The 11,421-nt window shown below is 40.4% G+C and overlaps 1 protein-coding gene across 1 annotated transcript in view; it reads right to left on the reverse strand.

The window, feature by feature from the left end:
* Positions 1 to 5,161, reverse strand: part of LOC138966519 (eyes absent homolog 1-like) — a gene marked incomplete in the record, with an annotated part of 141,029 nt that extends 135,868 nt beyond the window's left edge. Inside the window, 1 exon segment of the mRNA XM_070338784.1 lies at positions 4,206 to 5,161.
* Between the last annotated feature and the right edge of the window lie 6,260 nt (positions 5,162 to 11,421).

Raw genomic sequence — 11,421 nt, forward strand, 5'->3', positions numbered from 1 at the left:
ATGAAATTGTTTTTAAATCGATTTCGGAAATTTAATTTTGATCATAATTTTTATATTTTTAATTTTCAGAGCTTGTTTTTAATCCAAATATAACATATTTATATGTTTTTGGAATCAGGAAATGATTTAGAATAAGATGAACGTAAATTTGGATCGTTTTATATAAAAAAAAATTATTACAATTTTCAGATTTTTAATGACCAAAGTCATTAATTAATTTTTAAGCCACCAAGCTGAAATGCAATACCGAAGTCCGGCCTTTGTCGAAGATTGCTTTACAAAAATTTCAATCGATTTGATTAAAAAATGAGGGTGTGACAGTGCCGCCTCGACTTTTACAAAAGGCCGGATATGACGTCGACAAAGACATTTATCGAAAAAATGGGGAAAAAAACGTCTGGGGATATCATACCCAGGAACTCTCATGTAAAATTTCATAAAGATCGGTCCAGTAGTTTACTCTGAATCGCTCTACACACACACACAGACACACACATACACCACGACCCTCGTCTCAATTCCCCCCCCCCCCCCCCCCCCCCCCCCCTCTACGTTAAAAAATGAAGACATGGACATATTAAGCCGTCTCCCGGAGGGGTGAGGTTTAAGCTCTAACATTTTAAATGAAAACGATCACATCTATAATAATAACAATAATAAAAATAACAGCACTTTATTGTCCATTAAAATATTACATAAAAATGGAAAATTTTCTTCGGCACACCCTGCCTACCCGTAACCGACTATAACAACAATTGTATAGGACAACACACATGAAACATAAATCATAGTTTATATTTTTCGATGGAAATTATGTCACATAATTTATCCTGCCAATTTGCATCAATTTATACTTGTTTTCAACTTCACCTTTTTGAATTATTTTCTTTCTCTCTTTCTTGTGTTCTAGTACTTCTACTACACCCTCTCTCCTGATTTTAAAAACACCGACATGACAACACTTTATTTCACACAAAATATCCAAGCTTCAAGAAAACGCGAAGAGAAAATATTATCAAACAAAATTAGGTTTACAAATAGTTTCCACCAACCGAATCTGATCCTTGCGGAAAAGAATAATTTGATCTGTTAATTTTTGTTGATGTTGTTTGTTTGTGTGCTGTTGGTTTTGTTTTTTGTAGTTTGTTGTTATTATGTTGCTTTTTATACTGCAGTGTTTTGTTTTCTTTTTTTTACAACCCATATTGTTAAAATTGCTTAATTTAAATCTAATCCCAGAAATGTTAATTGCTTCATTAAAATTGAACGAGCAATAATACAAAGGCACTATACTTGTGAAATATGTTAAATATGTTTAAGTGGTTAAACTAAACGAAAGCAGTCAGAACATGTCTAAAGCTGTATCTCTCTCTCTCTCTCTCTCTCTCTCTCTCTCTCTCTCTCTCTCTCTCTCTCTCTCTCTCTCTCTCTCTCTCTCTCTCTCTCTCTCTCTCTCTCTCTCTCTCTCTCTTATGTTCTCTCTCTCTCTCTTTCTCTCTCTCTCTCTCTCTCTCTCTCTCTCTTATATTCGGAAACGCACGAAGTAAACCATAATTTCCTATACCTATTTATTCTCTCTGCTAACGACACTAAAAAGACATTCAGCTGTCCTTCAGTTTTCATACGCATTAATGAATGCTCCAGTGTTATTTATGCTGCATACACCTGAAGCCATTCCCCAAGTTCAGTGCGCGGTAAAGTTACACTGCAAGCTAAGCAATTACTGAAATATGATCGTATCATTTACAGGTGTCTGCATACACACTTATTACAGACATTAACAACGATGATGCAAATATCCACGCGAAGACCTAGACTGTTTCTACACCAGCTGGGTAAAGACTTTGTAACATGTCCCCCAAGGACTGTCTATATGCTGTATAATACTTGGATTTTTTTCCCCCAAAGTTGTGTAGCTTGTTTGGCTACTGATGGTATATTATTGTCCACAATTACTCTGTGCATTGGATGTATAGTGAAGGAACACATCCTTTTCAGATGCATCAAGAAAAAACTGTGTCTTCCTTTCCAGTGTCCAACTATTGTATTTTTGTCTTTCTTTTCCCCCTCTTCTTTTTTGAATTAAAAGGATGGCAAGACTAGCCATGTCTGAAGTTACGATAAGAGCTCTCGTTTAGGACGTGATTAATAAAGTATTTTTTTCATCAAATTTTGTAATGGTATTGTTTTATTCAGGGTTTCAACCAAATTGTTAGTGAGAAGAAAACATCACATATCTTCAGATTATTATCTATTATATAAAACTATTATCTGAATGTCACAGAGTTAATTGTAGTCTAAAATGTATCAGACTGAAAAGCAATTAAGACAGCAAAGAATGACTGAGAATCATGCGGGAAACCGACAATCTGTAAAAGCTGTTTTGGTGTATCGTCATGGCTATTGTAGTACAATTGCTTTGATGATATCATCCTAAGCAACAGCTCTTACGAATGCAACGATTGATGAATAATGAAAAGTAAACAGTTCCACGACCATCTTATCCTCTTAACCTTAACCCCTTTAGATTAACCAACATTTCGTTCAGTTGAAAATGATGACGGTACAATAACAATGAAACAATTACAACTTCCAGGAAGTAGCCATTCAAAGGCTAAAAGTCCAGTGAATGGCCACACTCCGTATGAAGAAAGACGCTAAGTGGACAAGTGACAAAGTTATTCTACGGCTGTACACCTTTGGCCTTACGTTACTCTACTCGTTACTCTACTAACTCTAGAGATATTTACCTATAGAAGCCGACTATAATGGAGTCAATGGCTTGTACGCCAGGCAGGTATAAGCAAGCAGGCGTCCTGAAATCGTCAAGTCGCCCATAGAAAGATGTGGCTCAGGACAAAATTGTTTAAGAAATATTCAATCCATTGCTACCTTATACCACACTACTAGTACTAGACTGAGGAGATATTCGTCGAGAAGCCGACTACCGCAACAGAGAGTAGATAACTTATAGCTATAGCCATCTTCAAGTCGTCAAGACTGACATCCAGACAAAAAGTGTTGCGTTGAAACAAACTTTACCAAAAATATTCCATTACTACTTTTCGTGATACAGCCAATAAGAGAAGAGGCATGAATATAAATACATGTTTATGATTTGGGGGAAAATTGATCAAGTGGGAGAAATACTAAAAATTTTCTTTTTGCTCTTTCTGTTCGACGTGATTGCTGAAATAAAATATAGTACATAGACCAAAGGATAAGATATTCGATCACTACCTTTGAATTACCGGTAAATTAACGTAATACTAAAATAAACAATAAGAATAAATATAAGAATTAAAAAAATCGCTCGCTCTTTAAACAGCAAATTAAGGTCACAGTGTTAAGGAAAAAATCCATTGCTCTTCTACAGTAAATTGGAGAACTTTATACTACTGAATAAGAAAAACAAAGTGTTTGCTTTTAGTCTGTTTCCCGTACTACGGTGACCAAGACGGTGTCAGTCTGTCACATGGGTTGGTTACACCCCCTCCCTACGTGCTATAGACTGACTGCAAGAACACGCCTATTATATTCACGCAGCCTTGTACCAGTGTGCGCGAGTGTGTGCTTGTGTGATACGCGGTGTTGTGTTTCCGATCTTCTACTGTGTCGTATGTACAGTGTAATGTTTCTACCCAGATCCAAATGTCAACCGCGGAATTGAAACCATCACCACTGCCTGGCTGCCAGAAACAGTTACAGAAAGCCCGTACAGGAAGAAACTGCATCATTCCAACTACCCCTTTGTCCATAAACATCAGCATTTTTGCTCCAAAACGACAAACATACACGAAACGAAACTACATTTCCGCTCAATGTCCATAACTCAGGTTATCCTCGTACTCCACTTCAACCATCACAACGCGGAAACTTGCCTCGATTTAAGTGCCAGTTCTGAGATCGTCTCGACCACACATTGTTTCGTGATTCTAATCTCTATCCCTGCAAAACATTCCACATACCGTTTTACTCACAAACACATCCACTTGAAAGATTCAACATCCCAATCAAGAAAGAAAGAGCATAAGTTGAGGTAACTGTCACAGTTGATATATCCTGGCCGCTTAGTATGATCCCATCATGATCCACACTCGGGTAGAATACCCCGGTTAGCATGAAACAACCATGATCGACTACACACGGGCATGCGATGTCCGCAGTGGAACCAAAGCACACACGATACAACCCAAACCACTCACCTGTTCATGCGCGTTTTGAGATTCTCAGCTGCCAGCCTTTTTGCACCTGTCCACAAGGTAGGAATAGATTCCAGCGTGTATGAATGCAAACTGAAGAGAAGGTCCAAGGTGTCAGTGTTGTGGTGATCTTACTATAAGTATAACGTACACACACACATTCACAAGTGTCGTTTGTGTGATGATGTATGAAGTCTCCGCGACAAAATCCCTCCACACGTATACAATGGTGCTAAAAAGGATGCGACGTCAAGCACCACTAATACCACTAAACAACAACTACTACCACCACGCACCACCTAGTCGAAGAATAGTACTGTCGCGGTGTCTCCAACGCTCCAGCCATCAACACACACAACGGCCAACCAACGAACACTGAAAGAGACTGCTACACCAAATCCATCGCCACACACTCCACTCAACACACACACACAGGCAATAATCGAAACGGAACGCAGGGCTTGCTTGCTACAGCAAAAACCCACCACTCGTCGTCGACTATAAAGCCAAACACACTTTGGACGTACCTCGTTTTTTGTTGATGCAAGGGGTGGTATAGCCAAGAAGCAAAAAGGGAGAGTACGGGTACACGTACACACCCGCTAACACGCTGTCGCAGCGCCTAAAAGGAGGTCAGGTATTCCGATAGTGTAACGGACAGTGAATGTGATACTCCTCCACTGGGCCTGACAGACAGACACAACCAGGTTCGCCCCCCTTTCTCTTGTTCTCGTAGCTCAGTCAGCCCGCCTGCCTTCCCGCCCCGCGAAGCGCTTGGGCCGTCATGTTTATTAATCGACATTAATGTTTATTAATGAGGCTGGGGATGAGCGACCGGTGGTGTAACGCGATACGGGCTGCGCAGCTAGCCATTGGCCGACGCTCTTCGCGGAAAGCGGACCAGTAGGCGTGGCTTGAGCTGACAGGCGGCTTCAGGGGCGGAGCTTATCTTGCTTCGCTCTGTGAGTGCAATGTGGCTGAATCTCTCTCTCTCTCTCTCTCTCTCTCTCTCTCTCTCTCTCTCTCTCTCTTCTCTCTCTCTCTCTCTCTCTCTCTCTCTCTCTCTCTCTCTCTCTTTAGGGCGAGGGCGGATGTAAAAAAGCAGACCACTGCTTAATCTACTACCCTCGTTAAATAAAGAATTGTCATTGTCTCTCTCTCTCTCTCTCTCTCTCTCTCTCTCTCTCTCTCTCTCTCTCTCTCTCTCTCTCTCTCTCTCTCTCTCTCTCTCTCTCTCTCTCTCTCTCTCTCTCTCTCTCTCTCTCTCTCTCTCTCTCTCTCTCTCTCTCTCTTTCTCTGAGAAGTGAAAACTGATTACATGCCTCTTGCATCCTTGGTCCCTCCTTCCGACCCCTACACCATCACTCCCACAGTTCACAAGTACCTGCAAAGTCTCTCAAATAATGAAAAATGAGCGAAAAGACTGGCTATTTGTTTTTTTCGTTTTCTTCTTCCAAGATTTTTTCTTCTTCTCTTTTTCTCTACGGAGCCTAATTTAAACGTGACTTTTGAAAACACAAGTCCATCAGAAAATGTGAGACTGTTCAACGGCGGTGACACCAATGAAAATGTTCTGCGTGGGAGGTATCGATGAGCGAAAGTAATTTACTGATGACAATGAACAATTTGAAGATGAGGAAACATGTGGGAGATTGAAAAGCTTACACAACATTACTGGAGAGATTGCGGTCACAGAAAGCCGGGTACACGAACGTGAGGTAACTGTCAAGGTATCCTGGCTTTGTGTGATCCCATCATGATCCACACTCGTGTAGAATACCCCGGGCAGCATGAAACCACCATGATCGACACGCACGGTATGCAAAACGGCATCCTTGCCGGAAATGTTCGACTTCGTATACATAAACATCCACTGAGAATGGAATTATTAGAGACGGCAACCCCCTATATAGTATACGCAGAGTTGTCATTTCACATCATACCACACGACAGTTTCTATCAATCCCTTATGAACTTCCCCTTTCCTCCTCTCCGCCCAACCTGACACCCAGTCTGTCATGACACCCACCAACACTTACGAGTACGCGACTAAAGATGCCGCAAAAGGTATTAATCGCCTAAGGAACATTAGAGAAAAGACAATGGTTTTCGTTTACGCGAGTCATACCGCATCCAATGGTATGCGATTTAAATCGCTTTGTAGACCTACCCGCGAAAAGATCATGGTTTTTGACTGCGACGATAAGATCTATTCATCGGATTAAGTCATACCAACGGAAAGACAATAGTCTTCGAATAACTTGCTCCGAAGTCACACAACATATCCAATAGTCTTGAATTAAATCGCATTGTAGACCCACAAGCACCAAAAACACACCAATAGTTTTCGATTAATTTGCTTCCTAAAGTTACACAGCATCTAATAGTCTTCGATTAAATAGTTTCGTAGAGCAATTACAGTGGAGAAGAAAGGCTGTATAGTATTGCCCAGAAGACCCTCGATACATCAGTAGTGGCTTTGAAAGAAATTATTTCATTAAAAACAACTCTGCGTGTAAAAGAAGCAGTCAAGATGTGGATTTTGTATATGTGTCCAAAAGTCGATTTCCGGAAATAACAGGGGAGGTAAGACGTACCGGGAAATCAGAGTTGCGCCGCTTTTAACCCGGGCAATCATGGCGGCTTCATGTTCACTGGGCAGATCTGAAATAGTGAGCAGAACTGTTTTCATTGGAAGGACTATGCCTTGAGACTGATACTTGGTTTTTTTCATTGGCCAAGAGTTACACAGTATCCATGCACTGGACTATGATTAAATCGCTTCCGTGAACCTATACATATAGTATCCAGTGATACAGGAGGGTTGCATAGTTATAGTATTATGCTATCAAGCTCTCAATGATCTTGTCTTCCAACTCGGCTAAAACTGTCATCTTCAAACTCGGCTAAAATTGTCATCTTCAAACTCGGCTAAAATTGTCATCTTCAAACTCGGCTAAAATTGTCATCTTCAAACTCTGCAAACTCTGCTAAGATTTTCAGTCTCGCAGTAATGCAGCATCAAATGGCATTCGATTTAATCGCTCGGTATCCCCACACAGTATCATCCAGTGACAAATTGGGCTGCAGTATACAATGCTGTAAAGTTTCAATCATGTCTTCAAACTCTGCTACAGATATTTAATTTTAGTCGCCATTAGCACATTTTCATTCCGAGCCTTGATGCCGGAGGCAAGCATTGATATTTTGTGGGCGCGTTTTTGCTGGAGATCGTTATGCATGTTTTTGTGTGCAACGATTAGTATTGAACTAAAATAAACAAATACGCTGTTTGAAACGTTCAGATGTCAACGATTTTAGTATACTTAACTAAACTGGAAGACACACTTAGCTCAATAAACAAGACAAACAGACGGACGGACGGACGGACGGACGGACAGACAAAAGAAAATTGGGAAAAGACAGAAACGACTATATAAAGAAAGAGGAATTTAGGAGGCCGGAAAAATAAACCTGGACCGGTTTCGACAACAGAGCATCATCATTACACGTAATTAGCAAGACTCTGTTAGTGTTCCGGTGAAACAAAACACTTCTACAGAAAGGCGATATTGCTAAACAGTAAAAAACCTTATGGAAGTAGTGGAAAGGAGAGAGGGGGCGTGCGGAATAATACACCTTGATCGCTCGTTTGTCGGGAAAGACACGCATGGACCAGTTGGACGGTTGTAATTCCGCATCCACCCCATCAATTCATTCATTCATCTATCAACTTATTTTGTCTCTTGTTCTTGCTCTGTCTTTCCGAGTGTTGTGCTTGGGGTGTCGCTCTTCTTCTCCTTTCACACCCACCCCCCCCCCCCCACCCCCCAACCCCCCACCCCCCAAAAAAACAAAAGAATGGGTCCACAATTTAATTTTTTTTAATTTGTTTAATTTTCTTATAGACATATTTATCTTACTTGCTGTTTCTAATGTACACCAACGCAAAAGCGGTCGAGGATGCTGCCGGATGACATGAATAATAACAAAACAAAACACACACAACAACAACAACAAAAAGACAAGACCACTCCACTGAATGTTGATACTGTCCCAACATGCCTTGTGCTCATGCATCAAATACCAAACATGCGTAATGCAAAATGTCAACCTTTTCCATGTCATGCCGTGTTGTGTGTATGCATGCACTGATCATTCATTACCCAGTGCCAGTTTTACTGCTAAACAAAACACAGCCAAACGTGAATGCAGTCGGAATTTTGGAATCTATATATATGTACGACTTGTGTGTGTGTGTGTGTGTGTGTGTGTCTCTGTGTGTGTGTGTGTGTGTGTGTCTGTGTGTGTGTGTGTGTGTGTGTTCGCGATGCACGGCCAAAGTTCTCGATGGATCTGCTTCAAATTTGGTGGGCATATTCAAGTAGACCCCGGACACAACCTGGTCGATGAGAATTTTCAACACGTGCTCTCAGCGCGCAGCGCTGAACCGATTTTGGTTTTTCTGTTCATCTTCCCAGATCCATTCCCAGTAACTCTTCCTTATCTTCTCCAGTGTTTTGCGTTTATCTCCCTTCCTTCGTGTGGCGTCAATCCATATTCCCGTTACTATTTTTTAGAAGGTCACTGTCCACAACGCTCAATCCATATTTCCGTTACTATTTTTAGGAGGTCACTGTCCACAACGCTTTCATCCCGGCGAAGCCGGGTATTACTCTTCCTTATCTTCTCCAGTGTTTTGCGCGTTTATCTTCCTTCCTTCGTGCGCCGGCGAAGCCGGTGTACATAAGGTGTACTTCTTCCCGGCGAAGCCGGCTACCCGGTATTCATTTAGTTGTATATATATTTATATGTACGCTTGCTTCAATCGTTACGGATACTGATATAAACCCCTCTTTTATAGACGGGACTTATAAACCTGCATAATGTAAAATGTTGAAGTTTTTCCATGTGTCATGCCGTGTTTCGTTAATAGAGTGAAAGCACTGCTGATGTCTAGTGTCAGTGTCACTGCGACACAAAATAGCAAAGCCTGAATGCAGTCAGAATGAACGGACTGTAGTAGGTGTTCGCATGCTTCGGTCGTTAGACACAGACTCAAGTACCACTTTTACGGCCGCAACTTGAAATATGATTCCAAAGCTTTTTGAAAAGAGAAAACAATGGCAGCATTGGGATGGCGTATCTCATTTCACGAAGGCAAGGAACGAAAGAACATGTATACCACCAACACGTGGATGCGCTCAGCTTTTATATGTGCACATTGTAGCAATGAGTTTCTTTTCGAAGTGAGTACTTTAAATCGGTTCTGACGGCGTGACAGTAAATTCAAGCATACACAAATATACCCGATGCCAAAAATATAAACAACAGGGTTTTTTCCCCCTGATAATGTTTTAAATAAATGTTCTAACAAATTTAATTTGTTTGAAATATATCTTAAAAAGGTTATTAAGTAACTAACTAATTAAAAAAATAATTAAAGAAATAAAATAATTAAACAAACACGAACATCATAAATACATAAATACACATATAACATACACAAACATATAATTATAAATACGTGTTTTTTTAAACCTGTAATGCACAAGACAGACTGAAACACACATTTATAATCAGAGGTATGCGTCAACATGCAATATTTGACAGTTGCGTTCACGCACAAGCACGCGCGCGCGCACACACACACACACACACACACACCGGTGATAAGGTCAATGCCCAGCAGAAAGTATACTACCAAGATGATGATACTAAGATGGTTTCTTCTCCACCGCTCTCACTATATCCATTCTTCCTCATCTCCAAACACTAAACTTGACTACTCCTCCCCCGCCCTCCACCACCCCTCCCCCCTCCCCCGCACTCCACCAACCATACCCCTCCCCCGCCCTTTCCGGGGTATTCATGTCAAGATGAGCTGAGGCGTTGTCCGGTTCAAGATTCCAGAGCGGCCAGTTATGACAGATGGCAAAATCTATCGCTGGCACAGATCTGTCATAATATTCGCCGCTTGCGTGTCCTTTTGTCGAATTATTTCAAAAATGCATCGAGAGCGCGACACTTGTTAATACATAATTATGTAAATATTGTCATCTCCAAAACTATGACTTTATACGTAAACCTGAGTAGAAAATGAAAATAGTGTTTGAATATGGGAAGAAAAACAACATGACTGTGCAACAAAAAGCTGTAAGGAAGGCTGAATGACCACACCATGCAGTGAAACCGACCCACGTTTTACCTTTCCAAATGAATATAAAATCCGAGTTGTTTGTTTTTTTGTTTTTATTTGTTAGCATCTTGCCTTTGAAATGAGTCATTTTGCCGAGGACATATTTATACAAAACAAAAATCAGTTTGACCACAAAGAATAAATACAAGAGAGAGTGAGAGAGAGAGGGGTAGGTAGGGAGAGAGAGAGAGAGAGAGAGAGAGAGAGAGAGAGAGAGAGAGAGAGAGAGAGAGAGAGAGAGAGAGAGAGAGAGAGAGAGAGAGAGAGAGAGAGAGAGAGAGAGAGAGAGAGAGAGAATGGGAGAAAGAGAGAATACAAAATCGTTATTTCCAGGACATATAGCACATAATCAGATTTTTTTTTTATTAAACGCACCAAAAAAAATCTGTTTGTTTGCGCAGGAAAATTCTTCAACCTGCCAATTTTTTCTTTCTTTCCAAAAATAACTATAGCAAACAAACAAACAAAATTGATTTCATTAAAAAAAAAAAATCAACAAAACAATTTTTTTTAAATTACAGAAAGAGAAAAGCAAAATGGAAGCGGGTGTGGGAGTATAACATTCGTGGACAAACAGAAGAAAGAAACGGTGAGGGTAGAAAACATACCTCCCTGGATACAACACCATAAATGAATTTACAATTTTAACAAAAATAAAACTCGATAAGAAAAAATATCATAAAACTAAAAAGAACATCATACAAAGTAAACGAATCACAAAACACACATATAGCTCAGACAAAATCCCACCCTACCCCCGCACACAAACACACTCACCCCTACATATTACACAAGAAAGACTGAGAAATATCAAACCAGGATCGATAAAAATACCTTTTGGAAAGAAAGAAATGTGAATTTAAAAAACAAAATGAATACAACTTTATAAGAATAATCATAAACAATTTTTTTTTAAATAACATCATAGCAACCAACCAAACTACCTCAAAACACACAACTTTGACTGAATCACACATACATCCACAGGGCCGGACTAGGTAAGTACGAGGGGGGGGGGGG

This window comes from Littorina saxatilis, linkage group LG5 (genome assembly GCF_037325665.1).
Source record: "Littorina saxatilis isolate snail1 linkage group LG5, US_GU_Lsax_2.0, whole genome shotgun sequence".
NCBI lineage: Eukaryota > Metazoa > Mollusca > Gastropoda > Littorinimorpha > Littorinidae > Littorina > Littorina saxatilis.